Source organism: Eschrichtius robustus, chromosome 5 (genome assembly GCF_028021215.1).
Source record: "Eschrichtius robustus isolate mEscRob2 chromosome 5, mEscRob2.pri, whole genome shotgun sequence".
Classification (NCBI taxonomy): domain Eukaryota; kingdom Metazoa; phylum Chordata; class Mammalia; order Artiodactyla; family Eschrichtiidae; genus Eschrichtius; species Eschrichtius robustus.
Window position 1 is genome coordinate 26963267 of NC_090828.1, and position 19606 is coordinate 26982872.

The window sequence follows — 19606 nt, forward strand, 5'->3', positions numbered from 1 at the left end:
CCCTAGAGATACAAGTCCTTTCTCAGATATGTGATTTGTAAATATTTTCTCCCTATCTGTAGCTAGTTCCTTCATTCTTGTAACAGTGGGTTTCATAGAGCAAAAGTTTTTAATTTTGATGAATTTTGATTTATCAATTTTTTCTTTTATGGAGTACATATTTGGTATATCTAAGAACTCTTGGCTCAAACTCAAATCATAAAGTTTTTCTCCTGTTTTCTTTTAGGAATCTTATATTTTGTGTTGTTCACTTAGATCTATGTTACATTTAGTAATTTTTTTAAGGGTGAGATTTATGTCAAGGTGCTTTTTTTTTTTTTTTTTTGCGTATAGATGTATAGATGTCTAATTCTTCTTATAGCACTTGTTGAGAAGAGTATCTTATTTTCATTGAATTGCCTTTGTACTTTTGTCAAAAATCAATTGACCATATTGTGTGGATCTACTTCTGGACTTAGTTCTGTTTCATTGTGTATCTTCCTCTTTATCTTAGTTACAGTAGCTTTATAGAAAGTTTTAAAATCAGATAATGGATGGGATTCCTCTAACTTTATTCTTTTTCAAAATTGTTTTGGCCATTCTGATTTCTTTAGCTTTCCATGCAAGGTTTTAAATCAACTTATCTATAGCTACAAAAAAAAAAAAAATCCTGCTGGGTTTTGATTGGAATTGCAGTAAATCTATAAATTTGGAGAGAATTGCCATTTTTACTATGCCGAATCTTCCAATCTGGGAATGGGAATGTCTCAGTTTATTTAGATCTTTGATTTATTTCTTCAGTATTTTGTAGTCTTCAACATAGAGATCCTATATGTGTTTTGTTATATTTATAATTAAGTATTTCATTTTGGCAGGGGCAGCTACTGTAAATTGTATTGATGCTTAATTCTGGTTTACAATTGTTTATTGCCAATATAATTTACTGTTCTTTGTTGACCTTGAATCCTATTGTCTACTAAACTCACTTATAAATTCTAGGAGTTTTTTTGTAGACTCCTTAGGATTTTCTACATAGACAATAATGTCATCCATGAATAGGGACAGTTTTATTTCTTTTTAACCTGTATACCCTTCATTTCTTTTTTCTTTCTTTCCTTCCTTCCTTCCTTCTCTCTTTCCTTCCTTTCTTCCTTCCTCCCTTCCTTGTTTCCTTCCTTCCTCCCTCCCTCCTTCTCTCTTCCTCTTTCTTTCTCTTTCTTTCTTTCTTTCTTTCTTTCTTTCTTTCTTTCTTCCTTCCTTCCTTCCTTCCTTCCTTTCTTTCCCTTCCTTCCTTCCTTCCTCCCTTTCTTCCTTCCTTCCTTTCTTTCTTTCTTTCTTTCTCTTTCTTTCTTTCTTTCTTTCTTTCTTTCTTTCTTTCTTTCTTTCTTTCTTTCTTTCTTTCTTTCTTTCTTTCTCTTTCCTTCTTTCTTTCTCCCTTCCTCCCTCTATTCCTTTCTTTCTTTCTTTCTTTCTTTCTTTCTCTCTTATTGTACTTCCTAGGACTTCCACTACAGTGTTGCATAGGAATGATAAGAATGGACATGCTTGTTTGTTTCTGATCTTAGAAGGAAAACATTCAGGCTTCCACATTAAATAATGGTTTCTTTAAAGTAGATTTTTAGTAGAAGATTAGATTAGATTGAAGAGATTCCATTCTGTTCCTAATTTGATGAGAGTTTTTATCATTAATGGATATTGAATTCTGTCAAATATTTTCTACATCAATTGATATGATCATGTGGTTTTTTTTCTTTGGATTATTAATTTAGTGAATTACATTGATTGCATTTTTTTTAAACATCTTTATTGAAGTATAATTGCCTTACAATGGTGTGTTAGCTTCTGCTTTATAACAAAGTGAATCAGTTATACATATACAATATGTTCCCATTTCTCTTCCCATTGATTGCATTTTGAATATTGATCCAACCTTGCATTCCTGGGATAAACCCCACTTGGTCATCATGTGTCCTAATTTTTACATATTACTTGGTTCTATTTGATATAGTTTATTGGGAATTTTTGCATCTATCTTCATAAGAGATATTTGCCTGTAATTTTCTTTTCTTGCACTGTCTCTGCCTGGTTTTGTTATCCTGGTAATGCTGACCTCATAAAATGAGTTGGGGCTTATTACTTTCTTTTTCCTCCATGCCATTGATTTGTTGGAAAAAACCTGGTCATTTATTTTATAGAATGTCCACCATTATTGATCTGACTGATTTCTCATGGTGATTTCTAATTTAATCCTCTATTCCTTATGTTTCCTGTAAACTGATAGTTAATGCTGGAGGCTTGATTACACTCAGGCTCAATATTTTTTGCCCTGGAAACTTAATAAGCAGTCCTGTGAATATTCTATTGCATCACACCATGAGACATAATATCTAGTTGTCTCACTTTTAGACACACTGAGATTGATCAGTAGATTCAGACAGTATTAGTCTTATATCTTTGTAAAATTCTCTATCAACATTTTACCTAATGGTTTTAACATCCATTGATAGTTATTTACAAGATCTATTATTTAATTAAGAGTTGTAAAGGATGACTTTCTAATTTTCTAACTCCTTTTTGCATTTATCAACTTCCATAAAAAAGAACTATCATCAACTTTTTGAATAGCTGGGTACTCTGGGAATCAGAGAAGACACAGAAGTGCAAGAGGTTTGTTGAGAGGTAACATCTATCAAAGATGGACAGGGAAGGAAGTCATATTGGGCAGAGATAAATAAAGGAGTCTTAGGCCATGAAGCAGATCTGACAAAATCTTGTCCAATCCAAGGAGGAGCTCTGGAGTAAAGGCTGCCCATTAGAGGAGTCCCACATTTGGCAGAAATGGTTAGTCCCTGGTTCTGCGCTGCTCAGTCATTGTCCAAGGACTGCCTGGGGAGGGGGTGGCCTTGGCTCAAAAGCTAATGTGAATCCTAAAGGTACTAACAGCTGGAGGCAAGTTGTTTCCTGAAGGGAGATCTGGGAGTTGCACCTACATGGCTGCCACATGCTGACATAGAATTTATAAATAAAAGGCAGAATAAATTCTTGATTTTTTTTCCTTTTATCAATTTTTAGAGTAATGCATAGGTGCCCTAAGAACTTCTGATGGTAGTGATTTTTTAGTATAAATAAGAACTCATGGATTTTGGAGATGTTGATACATTTTAATTATTACAGTCATTATTCTTTTGGGTACATAGATAGTTTCATCCTAGGCCAATAAGAATCTCTTCAAGTTTTTATATTTTTTTCCTTTTTATTATGGAAAATGTCAGACATACACAAAAGTACAGAGAATCGTATAATGAACTACAATGTATACATCACCGAGCTTTGATGATAATCAACTCATGACTAATCTTTAGTCATCTATATCCCTATATACCCTCTACTCTCATGGATTATTTTAAAACAAATGCCAGACGTCTTGTAATCCTGAATCATTTCGACATGACGCCTTTTTTTTATGATAGTGTCCTTGGTCTTGGTCTCTGGCACAACAAAAATTTCCATACCCATTGTATACAATTTCTGCCCTAGAGTTGAAATCAGCCATTTTCCCAAAGACCCCTAGTTTATTTTAGTTGGGTTTTTCTAGTTTCAAGCTATTACCAAATTTATTTGTTTATTTTACATTCTGTTTCATGAAATTCCTCTTGAAGTTATTTTGATTACTAAAAATTGTATTTCTTATTCAGTCTTTTTCTTAAATTTAAACTCACCAGAAGTTTACTATATCCCAAGAGAAGTTATGTTCCATTTTGCAGTAGAAAAGTATATAGATAGAATGTTTTCTGGTGCAAGAAACAGAAAACCTAAATCAAATTTGGCTTTAAAAATTGATGAAAGGGCTCACAATACTAGAAAGCTCAGAGATAGGGCAGACTCAAAGCTGGTTGACTGCACAGCTTAGCTTTTCACTAAAGACCCACTTTACCAGTTTATTTTCATCTTTGTGTTTTGTCATTTAGAGTGTAGGGCTAATTTTAAAACTGGCTTCTCTAATGGTGATGGGATGGACTTTCTTATTCATATCTAGAGTGAGAGAATGCACTCCTGCCCAGTATTTTGGGCATAAGAGCTGAAATTCACTCTCATGGGGTTCGTTTTAGTCCCATGCCCATCTCTGAACCAGTGATTGTGCGAAAGGAAATGGAATGCCTTAATTGGCTTAAGGCAACTGGGCTCCACTTTGGGACATGGAGATAGGATTAGATTCACTCAAAGCACATGAGCTGGGTGGAGAGCTGCATAACAGCATGAAAAACAGGAAAAATGTTAGGAAAGGGAAATTGTGGAATAGAAACTAAATTAGGCAACTAACAAATACCTACTATAACAACTACAAACTAGACCTGGTTGTTAGGATCGGTGCCTGAAGACTGTCACATCTTTTGACATGACTTTTGTAGTAGAGTTTTAATTTTAGTCCATGCACAGATCTCCTTTCTGGGCACGTGAGAAGTTTATATTTCCTGGTTCCCTTGTAATTGTGTGACTAGTACTTGCCAATGGATTGTGGGTGGAAGTGTTGTACCCTGTGGCAGGAATTGTAGAGGTGTTATGGGGGTAACATATGATCAACGTATAGAATGTAGATTCAACTTATGGAAGACAAGCACTCTGGAAAGTTACCTGGACCTGCAACAGACTTTGTGTGAGAAAGAAAGGTTTTTTTGTGTTAATTCACTGTAATTTGGGGGGTTTGTTATTGCATCATAACTTGACCCATCATGACTGATAAAACTTCCATACATTCTTATACATGGTAAGTAATTGAGGAAATAGAACCGGTGTTACAATACATATGTAACACCTTCAGCGACCCCAAGAAATTGCCCTGATATGCATACTTCGTATGAAATGAATCAGAATATTGGGACAGTTTTTCAGTTGTAGTGAGTTCTGACCAGTATTTCTGGATATGCTTGTTTAGGGTAAAGACCTATAGGAGTAGTGTCTGAAAACAACACTTTTATCATTTTACTTCCTTATGCAAAACTCTTCAGTGGTTCCACTATTACCTACAGAATAAACTATACATTCCTTACTTAAACTTCCATATTTTGGTCCTAATCTACCTTTGTAGACTGCGCACCATTATTCTTTTTAATTGTATCAGTGTGTTCAGCAATCATAACACCCGTGGGCACAGCCACAGATCCTGAAAAGGGGAATGTAGTTCAAGAATCTCTTTTATGGGTCTTTTCGTTTGACGCCCCACCCCGCCACTGGGCTCCCCACCCCAACCAGTGTGCTACATTTAGCTGACTCTGGTTTTAGACATTTTGCTTTGGAAACTGAAGACCATTGCCTAACATCTATTTTCCCCTCCTCAATAATAATAATTCCTATATAGCAGAGGTGACAAGGTGTTCAAGTTTAGCTGTATTTCCTAGTCTCCCTTGCAACTAGATGTATACACATAATCAAGTTGTAGGCTTGTTGAGAGGGACATCAGGAGAGGTACCTTAAAGGCCCTGTTTGCCTAGTGTCCCTTTCTTGCCTGCTGCTTGGGAAGTGGATATGACGGCTGGAGTTCCAGTAGCCCTCTGGCAACATGAAGTCACTTTGAGAATGGAAGCCAGGGCTGAGAATGGCAGAAGAGAATAATAGGAAGGAGCCTGCATTCCTGGTTACCTTGTGGAGCTGATATATCAGCTCTGGGCTGTCTCTCAACTTTTTTTTTTTTTAAACCACATTTCATTAACTCTTAAGATGCACCATTATTTATATATTATTAAGAAAAAAAAAAAACCCACTGCCAGTCAAACTGATACAATGCTTTCTTATTGCATCCACACTGAGGTGACTCTGATTTCAGAAATGTTAAACTGTGAAAAAAATGTGTCTTAGAATCGATAAAATATGTTATAATGGAGAGTATTAACCCCTGTGTCTTTAAGCCATCATTATTTGGGGCTTTCAAATGCATTTCACACAGATTATGTGCATCGTAACTGATGCAGACTAGTTTTTAATTTTTCTGCCTGTCTTCATTTTGGACTTAAAACTCCTTGAGATTTCTGAGTCACAACCTTCATCAGAGAGCCCTTGTTTTAAACATCAACTTCATTGAATTATAATTCTCATACAATAACATGTAGCTGTTTTAAGTATATATTTTGATGAGTTTTGGCAAATGCATGTACCCATTTGACTTCCACCATGATCAAGATAGAGAGTATTTCTATTACGCCATATACCCTTCCCCCTCAATTCCCCGTACCCCAAGCCTAAGCAACTGCTGGTCTCCTTTCTGTCATTATGGGTTAAATTTGTCTTTTGTAGAGTTTTATATAAATGGAATCATAAAATATTTCTTTTGTGTCTGGCTTCTTTCACTCAGCATACTGTTTGAGACTCAACTATGTTGTCCTATGTACCAACAGTTTGTTTCTTTTTATTGCTGAGTAACAGTCCATTATATGGATGTACCACAATTGGCTTTTCACCATTTAAGATCTTGGGTTGTTTCCAGTTTGGGCTATTGTGAATAAAGGTGCTATGTATATTTGTATACACAGGGAGTCATTTTTTGGTCCCTCTAAAGTCATGGGCCTGACTACTCTTGTATCCTGCCCTTGTTCTAAGAATCCTATAGCTCTTGCTGTGTATCCCTGCCTTTTGTCTGCTTGTCCATTGATCCTGGCTAGTTAGAGCTAAATCTGTCCTGAATAGGAATTATCACCTTTAGCCCTGCTACTTTTCCTATTCCACTTTTTAAACATGATTATAAAAAGAAAGAATTAAATATACTAGAATATGACAGGGGAGGACAGTTGCCCTGGGTACGGAAATATAGAGGAATAATAGTTCAGGCTTCCAAACTAGCTTTCTATTCTATGAGAGGTAGTGGGGAAAGAACTCTGGCTTTGGAGCCAGGCAGGTCTGTTTTTCAAATCCCAAATTTGGCCATTTTTTAGTGTGAGAATCTGGATATATTACATTATCTAACCTCATTGAGGTTTTTTTTTTTTTTTCCACCTGGAAAATGAATATAACACTCACTTTGCAGAATGTGAGAATTAAATGCATATATTCATTTAACAAATATGTATTGAAAACCTACATCTGCCAGGTCCTGTCCTGGGCTCTGGGGATACAGCAGTAAGCAAAACAGCAAAAGTGCCTGACCTCATGGAGCTTACATTCTGCTTAGAAAGGCAAGACAACAAAAACAAAAGAATCAAAATCTGTGTTACATTAGATGGTCATAAATCCCATAGAGAAAAACAGAGCAGAGAAGGGGGATAGAAAATGCTGTACTTGTAACCTCTTCTTGGCTGTGAGCTACTTAAGACTAGGTATGATCTTTCTTCTGTATCACTAGCATTTATCATAATGTCAGCTGTATATTAAGCACTGCACACGTTTCCTGAGTGAAAGGAGTGACTGAACAAAAACCAGTGTTGAGGAGAGAGATTATCTCATGAAATCACTATGATACTGCTTACCTGGACACTTTTAAATGCTTCCAGATAGGTAATAATTCTGTCAGCAAGAATGGTGCCCTTCCCTTCTCCTTGTTCTTGCTGGTTCTGGAAGTCTCCTAGCCAGTGTTATATTTTTTCTTGGAAATCAGAATGCTTTGAATGTACCTTCTGAATAACAATATATCCTTGATGTTTAAAAATTAACTACATGCATTTTTCAGACTTTTGCTGAATGAATAATATAGAAAACAATTTGACAAACAGTTCAGTATGTCAATTTTTCTATTAAGGAGCTTTGGTATTCTACAGTCTCTGGAAAACTGGCATGCATCTGCTATAAATATTAAAATCATGCTTTAGAATAATATTCAGTGTCAAGGGACAATGTCCTTAATATGTGGTTAAATAGGGTAAAAAAATACAGTATGCAGTGTCATCTCTTACACCTCTACTCAAACTCAAAGATACTATCTTCTGAACTGTTGATGCCTTCCTTCTTTCACTGCCTAAAGTCCTTTAAATTACCCAGACCAAATACGAAATCTTTCTTTGAACTATCATAACACTTGCTTGACTTCTCAGATTGTTCATTAAAAAATTTTTTTAATGCTTTATTCATTTTTGTATTTCTGACCCCAGGGATACGACAGCCCTTCCTTTGAATATCCAATAAATATTTGTTGATTTAATTATTTTCACAACACATCATTCACTTACAATTTTTATTCCAATGATGGTAAATCGATTTCTGAAACACTTCCCTTACCCCATATGAAGGTGCGATTATTGTTTTGAGCAATTTTTAAAAAGTATTCTCTCCTATAAATGCAGCTTGTCATAAAAATCATTGCAGTTATGTCACAGTCTACTAAAAAGACCAAAAACAAGCCGGTTATTTTCCAATTCCAGTAATTTGCGTCATGTCTTATGTGTTGCTAAAACTCCAGTTCCTTGTTTTCCACCCCCACCCCCAGATCTTATCCTATTAATAAGGCAGAAATAAGGGCAATTGTCTTTGTGGATCTAAAATTTTAGTGCGCTTCATTCCCTAAATGATTCCATGTGTAAATTAGTTGCTTAGGAAAGCCTGTAATCCGTCTACAGCCTAAGGAGCTATATTTAGTGCTCAGTTATTTAAACACATACACACAAATTGAGTGCGTGGCTGGGTAAATGCCTGGGTGTAGTTTCGTGGTGAGCGGAGCGCTGGGCCAGGTGCAAAACTCCTAGCGATGTTTTTCTGTGTCCCTGGCCAACTATCTCCGCCTAAAACTCCATCAATTTATTTGCGCTACTGCAGTACGGAGTTAACTCCAACGCCACTCAAACCAGCTTTGTACAGATTTTTTAAACGTTTGAGCTGACCCTTACTGATTTTTTTTTTTTTACTATAAAACGACCCAGCTAGATCCAAGGCAGATTTGCCATCCTCTTTCAGGGCCCCTCGGGGGTGGTACAGAATTACGATTTTGGATTTGAGCGCAGAGCCGAAAGAAATGCAAACGCACGGACACGTAGAGACTTGGCAACAGTGACAAAGCTTTGTTAAAACTTGCCCCTCCAGCGGCGGGGCGGGATGGTCTGGCCGCCAAGGAGCCGGCGCGGGCGGCAGGGCGTAAGGCAACCTGACTTTCCTCTCGCTTTGTTTTTGCTGTCACGGTGGTACAGAAATAGCAAAGCAGGGGCGGGAAGTCGCCCGGGTGTGTGTGTTTTTCCCCGCTGGCACGGGGACCACAGAAGGAGGAAGCAGGAGCAGCGCCGAACCCGCCCGCCCCCTATGCAGCAGCGTTCGGGCGCCGACCTCCAGCCCCTTCCAGAACGCTCAGTGCCGCTTCTGCGGGTCCCGCCCCCTGCCGGGGTTTCCCCGCCACCCGAGCTCATTTGCATGGCGCTGCCCCTCCCCCGCTGCCATTGGCCGGCGCCGCGCCCCGCCCACTGCCCCTCCATCACGGCAGGGTTCCGTCCCCCGAGCCGCTCGGAGCTGCGGGCAGCTGGCGGACTGTTAAACCGCGGCGGCGGCGGCGGCTGGGGCGGGAGCGGGATGCGCTCTGGATGCGAGTCAGCGGCGCCCCGGGTTGGGGGAGGCGGGCGGGCAGCTAGAGATCACCTCAGCAGCCCCCACCACAGCCGGACCGAAGGTGCGGCGGCGGAGGGGAGCCAGGGCGCCCCAGCAGGCGAGTGGCCGGCGTCTGAGCGGCGGGCTGAGCGGGGTGGGTCTCCTCAGCCGGGGACTGCGGCAGCGCGGGAGGGGAGAGCGGAGGAGACCGCTGGGTGGACTTGCGGGCCAGGCGACCGATCGGCAGCCCTTTCGCCCCCCCCCGAATCCTCTGAGCTGTTGGATTCTACCTCCCGGCACCGGATCGCGCTCTACGGCAGGGGTCGGACCGCAGCCAAATTTAAACGGCTAAACCTAACAGCTTTGGCAGAAGCTGAGGGGAGGGAAGGGGTGGAGGGAGGGGTGGGGGCGGATCTTAGCGCGGTCACGTGGGGGCAGGGGAGGGGCTTGGCAAGCCTCCCTTTTGTTTTGGCTGGCGCGTGCGCAGAGGGCCGAACACGTGGTCTTCTGGGCCCGCCTCTTGCCTCGCTGGCCGCGCTTTGCTGGCTGTGGTTGTGGTGTCGGCTGTTTTGGGGAGTCTCTGAGGCGGAGTTATTTGCGTTAGATGGGACCTTTGTTTTATTTATCTTCACTGTATTTCAGGCAAACGTTGATTTGGCCTTTAGAATTACGTGGGATGGAGGAGAATCTAGAGAATTGTTGAGGAATGGTGTTGCCACGTTTGTGCCGCTTCTCTGCGTGCTGAAGGGATTGATGTTGCCGGAAAATTTGAGGATACTTGGTGTTTGGTAGCAAGAAATACAAGACTATGTTCTGGTTATTAAAGAAACTACTGGAAAGAGGCTAGCTTTACAGCCGAGAGGGAAGGCACTGGCTGGATCTTGTGATGTTTTCTTACTCCGAGAGAATTAGTATTTGGTTCGTTCTCTGCCCGCTCTGCTCCGGGCAGGACCCACTTGTCCCTTCCCCTCGGATCAGCGGTCTGCGGGGATTGATTTTTTTTTTTTTTCTCTCTTTCTTTTTAAACTGTGGGGAGCACGTCACTTTTTGATAACCCAAACTGTAGTCAGCTGGCGAGATTTAAGAAGATTACTTTCTTCGTCTTTCCTTAACCAGTTTGCTTAACTTCGTGCTGAGTTTGGGTCAGTAGGATGTTATTTTAAATTCCGACCGGATGGGGCAGGTTTATCAGCAATAAAACCTAAGTGAGATATTTACCAGTACTGCAGGCAAAACCGACAGTGTTTTAGACTAGGAAAAAGTGGCTCAAAAAAATAATTAAGCATTAGCGAAAAACCTGGTGTTCTGGAATGAGGATTGCTTGGGAAAGGCTTAGCAGTGAGTGGTCCCGGCTGTTTCCAATTCTTACTAGCTGTTTTCTTGGGCAGGTTACAACCTCTCTGATCTCAGTGTTTCCTCTTGTAAATAGTTTCATAATGCTGTCCTTGCCTTAAGAGGTTGTTATGAGAATCACATGTTTTGTGTTAGTAAAAGTGATTTATAATCTTTACCAGCACTACAAATACAGAAATTGACAGGTAATACGGTTTTATAACAAAAGTCCGTTGTTTTTTTAAGCCAGCATGCTGGAAGAATATAAACGATGAATGAATCATGAAATAGGATATTTGAATATCTTCAAAATCTGTTGTAACTATTATCTTTGATTCTCTGTCATTTTCCACTTTCTTAATCAGATCAATGTCAAGCTTGCTACCATTTCCTCATAGTTTTAATCTAGATAGATTACCATTACTTCTCTTACCCAACCCTTCTGGGTTAATTTTATACATGAAATTTTTCTTAATACAGGCCGATTTTGTCACACTGATTTTTTTTTTTTTTTTACATTTACTGTGTGTGTGTGATATGTGCCTTTTCAAATAACAATTGCTTATTTTTAAATAATCTTATAATTTGGAAAATGAAGACGGGTGCAAATAAGAAAAACACAAATAAGTTGTATTTTAACTATTTTCCTATGCATATCTGTGTATTTTTCCTAAAAGTGGTATCATTTTAACTTTACCTCATAAACAGTCCCATGTTCTTAGTCATTGAAAAAATTATTTTTGGCAGCTCGATGTTATATCATGTAACTTTCATATTTAAAATTTTTCCTGTTGGCAGATGTTTGGGATGTTTCTAATGTTTTGCTGATGTAAATTTCACTACAGAGAATAGCGTTTTACATAAATCTTTGGAAAATTTTCCCCTAGATTTGTAAAAGAGGAATTACTGGGTGTGTGTGTGTGTGTGTGTGTGTGTGTGTGTTTGTGTTTTAAGGCTCTTGCAACATCGCCAAATTACCTTCCAGAGTATTGTTTAATACTCATCTAATGTATCAGCATGCCTCACATTACATCTTTTTTCATCATCTGGGATTAGCAATAAAACAAAAAAAACCTTGCTTTCGTTAGCATAAAATTTTTTTTTCACGTGTGTCTGTGATACATGTGTTTTATTTTCTTAGAAGCTGCTTGAGGAAGAGGAATATATTTCATATTTGATGTGCTGCAAACCACATAGTGGGTGCTCAATAAATACTTGCAACTTGACTGTTAATATTTATCTTTTTGACCTCTGAAAGGTCAGGAAATTATATCTTGCTTTTTTGTCTTACTCAATTTAGGAGTACACTGTTGGCAGTATACTATTATTGTTTGATTCATTACTTTGAGTACTCCGTTCAGGTGGGACCTCACTGATCTTACCACAGTTGTCTTCTAGTGACTTCTCATTGTCCGACTGCTGCGTTATCCAAGAACTCCATCCAGTTTTGATGCCATTTATCATAATAAGTTGGATGAGTGAATAAAGGAAATAGTCTATCTTGTGTGGAATTCACTTACAAATTTCACTTTAATTGTTTCATATTCACTTGTAGCCTTTTCTGTGTTTGAAGGAAAAAAAGCCTACTGTCTAAAGTTACTTTGTTTCATTATTCAGATTGTTCTTGATAGCACAACTATTAATTAATTACCTTTAACATCTTTTACTGCCTTTAACCTTACTCGTCATATGTAATTTTTACTTGCTCAGTTATTTATCGCTCTTCCTGTCCTTTTACATTTGTCTGTACTGTATTAGTAGTTGAAGGAGGCCGAAAGCTGTCTCTTTCAGGTTTAGAAGATTGTTTACTGATTGGGTTCCTCAAGTTATAAACAGCAAAGAATGAGACTGCTTGCACCTGAAGTGTCAGCTAATAGGAAATTAGCAACCCGTTTACTGACTTTAAAGCATCTCGTCTATTATACCTCTATTGTTAAAGTCCTTACTATATCACAGGACTATAATGGAATACTGTACATAATGATGACCCTCAGTCATCAATACAATCCTACATTACTTTCAGTATGTTTGATTTAGAAAGGCAAGGAAGGTGTATTCATTTCCAAAAAATTTACTTTTTTTTCCCTTTTAAATGTTCTGAAGAGATTGCACTGAACTGTGCTTGTTACTCTGTGTGGGATAAATAAACCAGCAAGTGTTAATAAAAATGGTAATATTGTACTTGCCTGTAGACAGTCTGTAATGAAAATCTGAAAACGATTCATAATGAAAGTTTTTAATACTTGGTAATATTTTTAGGTTTTCAGGAACACTTTATGTCTATATGGATGTGACAGTTCTCTTGCAGAATTGGGAGAAAATGCAATCATTTATAATATTAAGGCTTTGTTAATATTTCTAATGAATTTTTAATTTATTTCTAATTCTATAAGATCAAGAATCTTCAAGCATGTTGTTTAAAGTAATTTAAAAATTTTTTTTACTTGGTAGTAGATCATTAATCAATGTTTAACCACGTGAAATTAAGTTGGAGCCAAAATGTATATAACGAGCAAATGTGATAGTGCTAAATCTAAACGTAAATTTCTGGATCTAAGTTGATGTACACAGAAAAAAAATGACTCATTTATATTCCTATGAGTCATGCATTTATAACTGAATAGTAATAATTCTGCTTGAAGTTTGAAGTATGATCTGTTTGATGTGTTATGTGGCCACCCAAGTGGCTTTATCTTTAATTAAATTCCTTTAGTCTTCAAAGAGAATTCCTTTTTAGGCATAGTTTTCAAAGTGGAAGAAGTTCTAGCTTTAAATGTTACTGAATAGAAAGTGCTGAGCTAACTGTACCTTGGTCATGCCAATTACTACAGTGTTTTCTGCTGTAAATTGAGAATGCCCATTTGTAGCATAAAGAGATCTTGAAAACACAACAGTGTATTTTGTATCTTCCAGTAGTTCCTATATTTTTGAGGAATAAAATTATACCAGTGTAAACTCTTTCTCATTACTTTTATTGACTTAATTGGTTTAATTGACTTAATTTAACTTTATGAGTTACAAATTAGAAACTTTTAATCCCCTTATATTTCAGTAATGTTTGGAAGAGCTGCTCAAATTTTGCTAAAAGAATTTTTTTCCTGCTGCTTCTCTTTTATTATAATGGATCAGCTATCTGAAACACATTAAAGTTGTAAGTGTGGAAATAATTTAATATTTGTCTCTGCTTCAGGGTTCTCCCCTCTCTCAAAATGCTGTTGGTAGTCTTTTCACTCTCTTTTAACTTAAGGATGAATCTGCCTTCTTTACGATACTTTTATTCCTAGTTTATGTTACTGCATTGAAGAGAATTGGGATTATCCAGATTTCAATTGAAAGAGTAAATTTAATGTTCAGAGGGTAGATATTGATTTGATATTCCCCATGGACTATATGGAATATACATGTGCGTGCTAGAATGTAAGTCATAGTCAGATCTGGAGTAGTATTTTAGGGGATGGAAAATCAGATTTGGTTTTTAATTTTTAATGTTCATTCTCAGGAGGAAGGGTGGTTCTTATTTATAATTGTCTAGATTCTTAGTTTCAGCTCTGAGGATAGACTAGATTAGCTAACTTTTGATTTTCTTTAGACCATATGCCAAAAATTATTTGGTGTATGTGACCTGCGTAGTAATTATAAAGACCTGGTTACTAGTGTTGGGATCAATTCAATAATTATTGTTATCATAATTATCTCACTGTACATGCAGCTTTTGAGGGATGACATGATGGTATTTACTATATCTCATGATGTCCAAGGGACCAGATTGTATTTAATTAATGCTAAATTCATAAATACATATGATTTATAAATCTTAAAGATTAAGTCACTAATTGAAGCATTTTGGAGACAACAGGGCAAGGCTCCTTATTTTTAGTAATATAATATCAGAACAACTAATTTCTTCCTTAACTCACAATGAATGTTCTTTGGATTAAATTATAGACCCCAAATTAGAATTTGTAGTATAGACTTGACTTTACAATTCCCCCATTTTTCTGAATTTGATTTTATTTATAATAATGAAATTTAATATAGCCAAAAAGAAAAAAAAACTGTTTTGATTCTTTGTAGTTTTTAAATGCTTGTAATTTAAATGAATAAACTTTGGCTTGTGTTACTGAAATTTTCTCTCTGGTTGGTAGTTTTTTAAGATACTTCTAAGAAAATGTATATATATTGAAATCTGGACTTTTTGCTACAGGGTTGTTTACTTGGTGGATTATCTGTAATAGTTTTACAATGGATTGGTTTTGGGTTTTGGTTGTTGTTGTTTTTGGGGTTTTTTTGGCCACCCCTAAAATTTCTGGGCTGTGGATGTGCTAAGGAATTATTATTATTTATTTATTTTTACTTAAATTGGAATGCAGGTTGAAAACTCTGTTGTACAACATGAAAGTGAAGTTCGTGCCCAGGAAATATAATTGATTTTTGGATTATCTAGAACTATTGCCTCTTAACAGATAATCAGAATTTATCTGGTTGCTTTCTTTGAAAGGGTGATATGATTTCTTGCAGTTTTGCTTCTTAAATCCTGTTAGCTTACTATTTTAGTTTCTGTATGTTGTGGTTAAGGAAGTTTAGTTGTTTTTTTCTCAGTTTTATTCTTTCCAGTTTCTTTAAAGTCCTATGTCATGGACTGACCAAATTCTTTTTAGAGAAGGGACCTAGTTTCCTTGAGTATCTTGGGTGTATATAAAATAAATAATCATCAAAGATGATAGTGGTGCCGAGAGTAAATAGAATACAGTGTTTTAGCAGCTAGAAAGAAGTTTCTTAGATTTAGGTAAGATCCAAATACTTTTTTTCGACCCAATATGTGCATAATTAGAAACTGAATAATTAGAAACCAGAATAATTAGAAACTGAATATTCATAAGAAGAACAAGATGCTTAGAAAACTCTTTGAGGATTTGCTTTTTTCACATTCTTTTTGTATAACCTAAGCATAAGTGTCTAAAAATACTAAACAGTATATTTGGCTAAGAACTTTGGGACTGAAATATTTTAGTTAATGGTTGATTCCTGTTTACTTTAGGGGTACCGTATGCTTTATACTGTCCAGTACAGTAATCCTTAACCACATGTGACTATTGAGCACTTGAAATGCAACTAGTCCAAATTGACTTGTGCTAAATGTAGAATGAACACTGTATTTTGAGACTTTAGCACACATAAAAAAGAACATGTCTCATGAAGATATTTTTATCCTGGTTACAGGTTGGAGTCATATTTTCTGTATAATGGGTACAATGAAATTCAAATTTCATATGTTTCTTTTTACTTTTTAAAATATATCTAGTAGCAAATTTAAAATTACATATTTAGCTCACATCATACTTTTATTGGACAGCAATGTTCTATACTAATATTTCCCAGCCTTAAGACTCCTTTCACAATAAAATATCTTATGAATCCTTTTCCTTGAAATTTTTAAATGATTTTATTATTTTGGATGGTATTTATTGAGGAAATATTTATTAAGGGCCTACTATGTGCCCAACAATATTTTAGGACACAGCAGTGAATGAAAACATTCAGATCCTGCCTTCATGCAGCTTTCATTCTAATGGGAAAAATGTATGATAAATAATTTTTAGTAAAAAAAAAATTAATGAACTATTATTTGTTCTAAGCATACTATTGGCTATTATATATAATTTCATGTAATATAATTTTAATACAGTACTTCATTTATTGAATGACATATGCTATTTAATTTGGCATTTATCTTGCTTTGTGTTCTCTGCATTTCCTGGTTCTGTGGCTTGATGTCTGACATTAATTTGGAGGAATTCTCAGTCATTATTTCTTCAAATATTTCTTCTCTCTTCACCTTCAGTATTCCCATTACATGTATGTTAATGCCTTTTGTAGTTGACCCACAATTCTTGGATATTCTGTTCCTTTTTTTTTTTTCTTCAGTCTCTTTCCTCTTCGCTTTTCATTTTGGAAGTTTCTATTGACATATCCTCAAGCTCAGAGATGCTTTTCTCAATCATGTCCAGTCTACTAATGAGTCTATCAAAGGCATTCTCATTTCAGTTATGGTGTTATTGGTCTCCAGCATTTCTTCTTGGTTCTTTCCTAGAATTTCCATCTATTTCCATATCTTTGCTTACATTATGCATCTGTTATTGCATGTTGTCTACTTTTTCCATTAGAGCCCTTAGAAAATCATAATTTGTTGTTTAAGTTATTTTAAAGTCACAGTCTGATAATTCCAACATTCCTCTCATATCTGAATCTGGTTCTGATGCTTGCTCTGTCTCTGCAAACTGTGTTTCTTGTCTTTTAGTATGCCTTGTAATTTCCTGTTGAAAGAGGGAACATGATATACCTAGTAAAAGGAACTTTAGTAAATAGGTCTTTAGTAAGATGTGAGGTATAGAGGAAGCATTCTATAGTCTGATGATTAAGTCTGTCTTTTAGGGAGGCTGTGCCCCAACTTCACAAATTCTTCACAGATTTTTCCACCTCTTAGGTGGGATAGGATGGCTCGATGGGGCTGGGGTTAGGTATTTCCCTTCCCCCACATGGAAGGCTAGTAAAAGCTGGAACGGGGTATTTCTTTAATTTATTTTAAGAAAAAGCAAGACTCTTCAACAGATTTCTTAGAAAGTAATAATCATCTTTCACTTCTTTATCTTCATTTTATTTGAACTCACTGTGACATTTGATAGAGCTGCCCATGTCTTTTTAACATACTTTTGAACACTTCGGAATCTCAATTACATACACTCTGGAATTTCCTTTTCTCTCACTAACTGGACTTTCTTTTTGCTTTCTTTCTTTTCCTTTTTTTTTTTTTTTTTTTGGTTTTTGGGTTTTTTAAATGTTTTAATGAATGGGAGTGTGCATTTTAAAAAATTATTTATTTTTTGGCCACACCGTGCAGCATGCAGGATCTTAGTTCCCTGACTGGGGATCAAACCTGTGCCCCCTGCATTGGGAGCTCAGAGTCTTAACCACTGGACTGCCAGGGAAATCCCACTAACTGGACTTTCTAAGTCTCCTCTTAGGGCTCTTCCTCCTTTGTAACACCTCTTCCTTTGTTCAGATAAATGTGAGTGAACCCCCTGGCTTGATCCTGATCTCCTTTCTCTCTCTGGCTCATTATGTTCTAGACAAGTTTGTAATTTTTGTTCCACAAACACCGAATTTATTCCTGCTTTACAGCTTTCTATTAATTGTCTTTTTTCCTTGGAAAGCTCTTACCCCAAACCTTGGTTAGCTTGTTATTGTCATTTCAAGTCTCAGAGCATATGTCACCAACATAGAAGTCTTCCTTCATCTACAAATCTAAATTAGCTCCTACTGCAGTGTAGTTATGCTCTATTACTCTACTTTAATTTTTATAAAAACACTATGAGACCCCTATTTACTTCTGATCTTTTTGTTTTCTTGTTTGTGTATTGTCTACCTACCATTTGCTAGATAGAATGTAGGCTCTGTGAGAATAGAAACCTTATTTGTCATGCTCTCTACAATCTTTCTAGTACCTAGGGTAGTGTCTCTTACATACTTCTCAATAAATATGTGTTAACTGAACTGTTGAATGTTTGATCTTAGATCAAGTATATATTAAATGGAAGTTAACATCCAGCTTCTACCAAAAATAGACAAAACTACGTTTATGACTTAATGTTGGCCATTTCTTCATTTTCTGCTTTTAAAAAGTCAACTGGTTAATTTCCATAATTTTTGGAAAATTTTTATTTGTTTTGTTTTTAAAAGATGAAATAGGTTTACAGCTGTCATTCACAAGCACTTCTCTATAAATAACTTGTTGTGGTATGGATGGATTTATACCCAAATGAAAACCAGATGGTCTTACTTGTGGTTAGTTATTCTCACTGTCTTAAACTGGCTTCTGAAATACTGGAAATACCTTTTAGATGCTATAAAATAATTTTGATCATTATGGAACTAATGGAGATATCTTCAGGTGAATTTGCAGAATTATTATTTTATACTCTCAAATCAGTATTCCTTATGCATTCTGCCTCTAACCAGTTGTCTATTATGTGTAAAAATGAAATAATATACAATTGAAAATAATTACAATTTAAAACTGTATATGGTCAAAACCATTATTCAGAGTTAACCTGAATGGTAAATTCAGTGACTTTCAGGAGTTTGCACATCTGATTTCCACTAATTCCTAGACATATTATCTTCTGTATGTTTATGTCAAAGGCTCCTCAGTTATTATATTTTAAATAGTTGCTAAATGTTTATTTTATTGTTTATTTTAATTTTGAGGAAGTGAAAGTTAATCAATTTTTTTCTCTTATGAATAATGTTTTTTGTGTCATAGCTAAAAAAAATCTTTGCCCAACCCAATATCACAAAGATCTTCTCCTATTTTTTTCTAGACATTCTATGGTTTTAAGTTTTACATTTAGGTCTATGATCCATTCTGATGGATGTGACTATTTTTGTATAAGGTATGAGGTGTGGGTTAAGGCTCAGGATTTTGCATATGGATGCCTTACTGTTCCAGAATCATTTGTTTTAAAAATACTAAGTCTTTCTGCATTGAATTGCCATTACATCTTTGCCAAAAATCAATTGACCATATACGTGTGGGTCTATTTCAGAACTCTCTTTTTTCCTTTGATCTATCTGTCCATTCTTTTGCCAATCCATGTTTATTTTGACTACTGTAAATAGATAGGTAGTATGAGTCCTTCAGCTTTGTTCTTTTTCTTGTTTTGGCTATTCCAGTTGCTTTCCCTTTCCATACAAATTTATGAATCAGCTTGTTGATATTAACAAAAATTCTGCCAAGATTTTGATTGGG

The 19606-nt window shown here is 36.4% G+C and overlaps 1 protein-coding gene across 4 annotated transcripts in view; it reads left to right on the forward strand.

Moving 5' to 3' along the window:
* The first annotated feature begins 9391 nt into the window (after window positions 1-9391).
* KANSL1L (KAT8 regulatory NSL complex subunit 1 like) overlaps window positions 9392-19606 on the forward strand; it is a 156045-nt gene continuing 145830 nt past the window's right edge. For 2 of the 4 annotated variants that reach the window (XR_011074126.1, XM_068544539.1), the window contains exon 1: window positions 9392-9586. The gene's annotated coding sequence lies outside the window, so the exon portion shown is untranslated. Of the gene's footprint in view, window positions 9623-19606 lie in introns of all 4 variants that reach the window. The other 2 variants (XM_068544540.1, XM_068544543.1) reach the window with 2 other exon arrangements.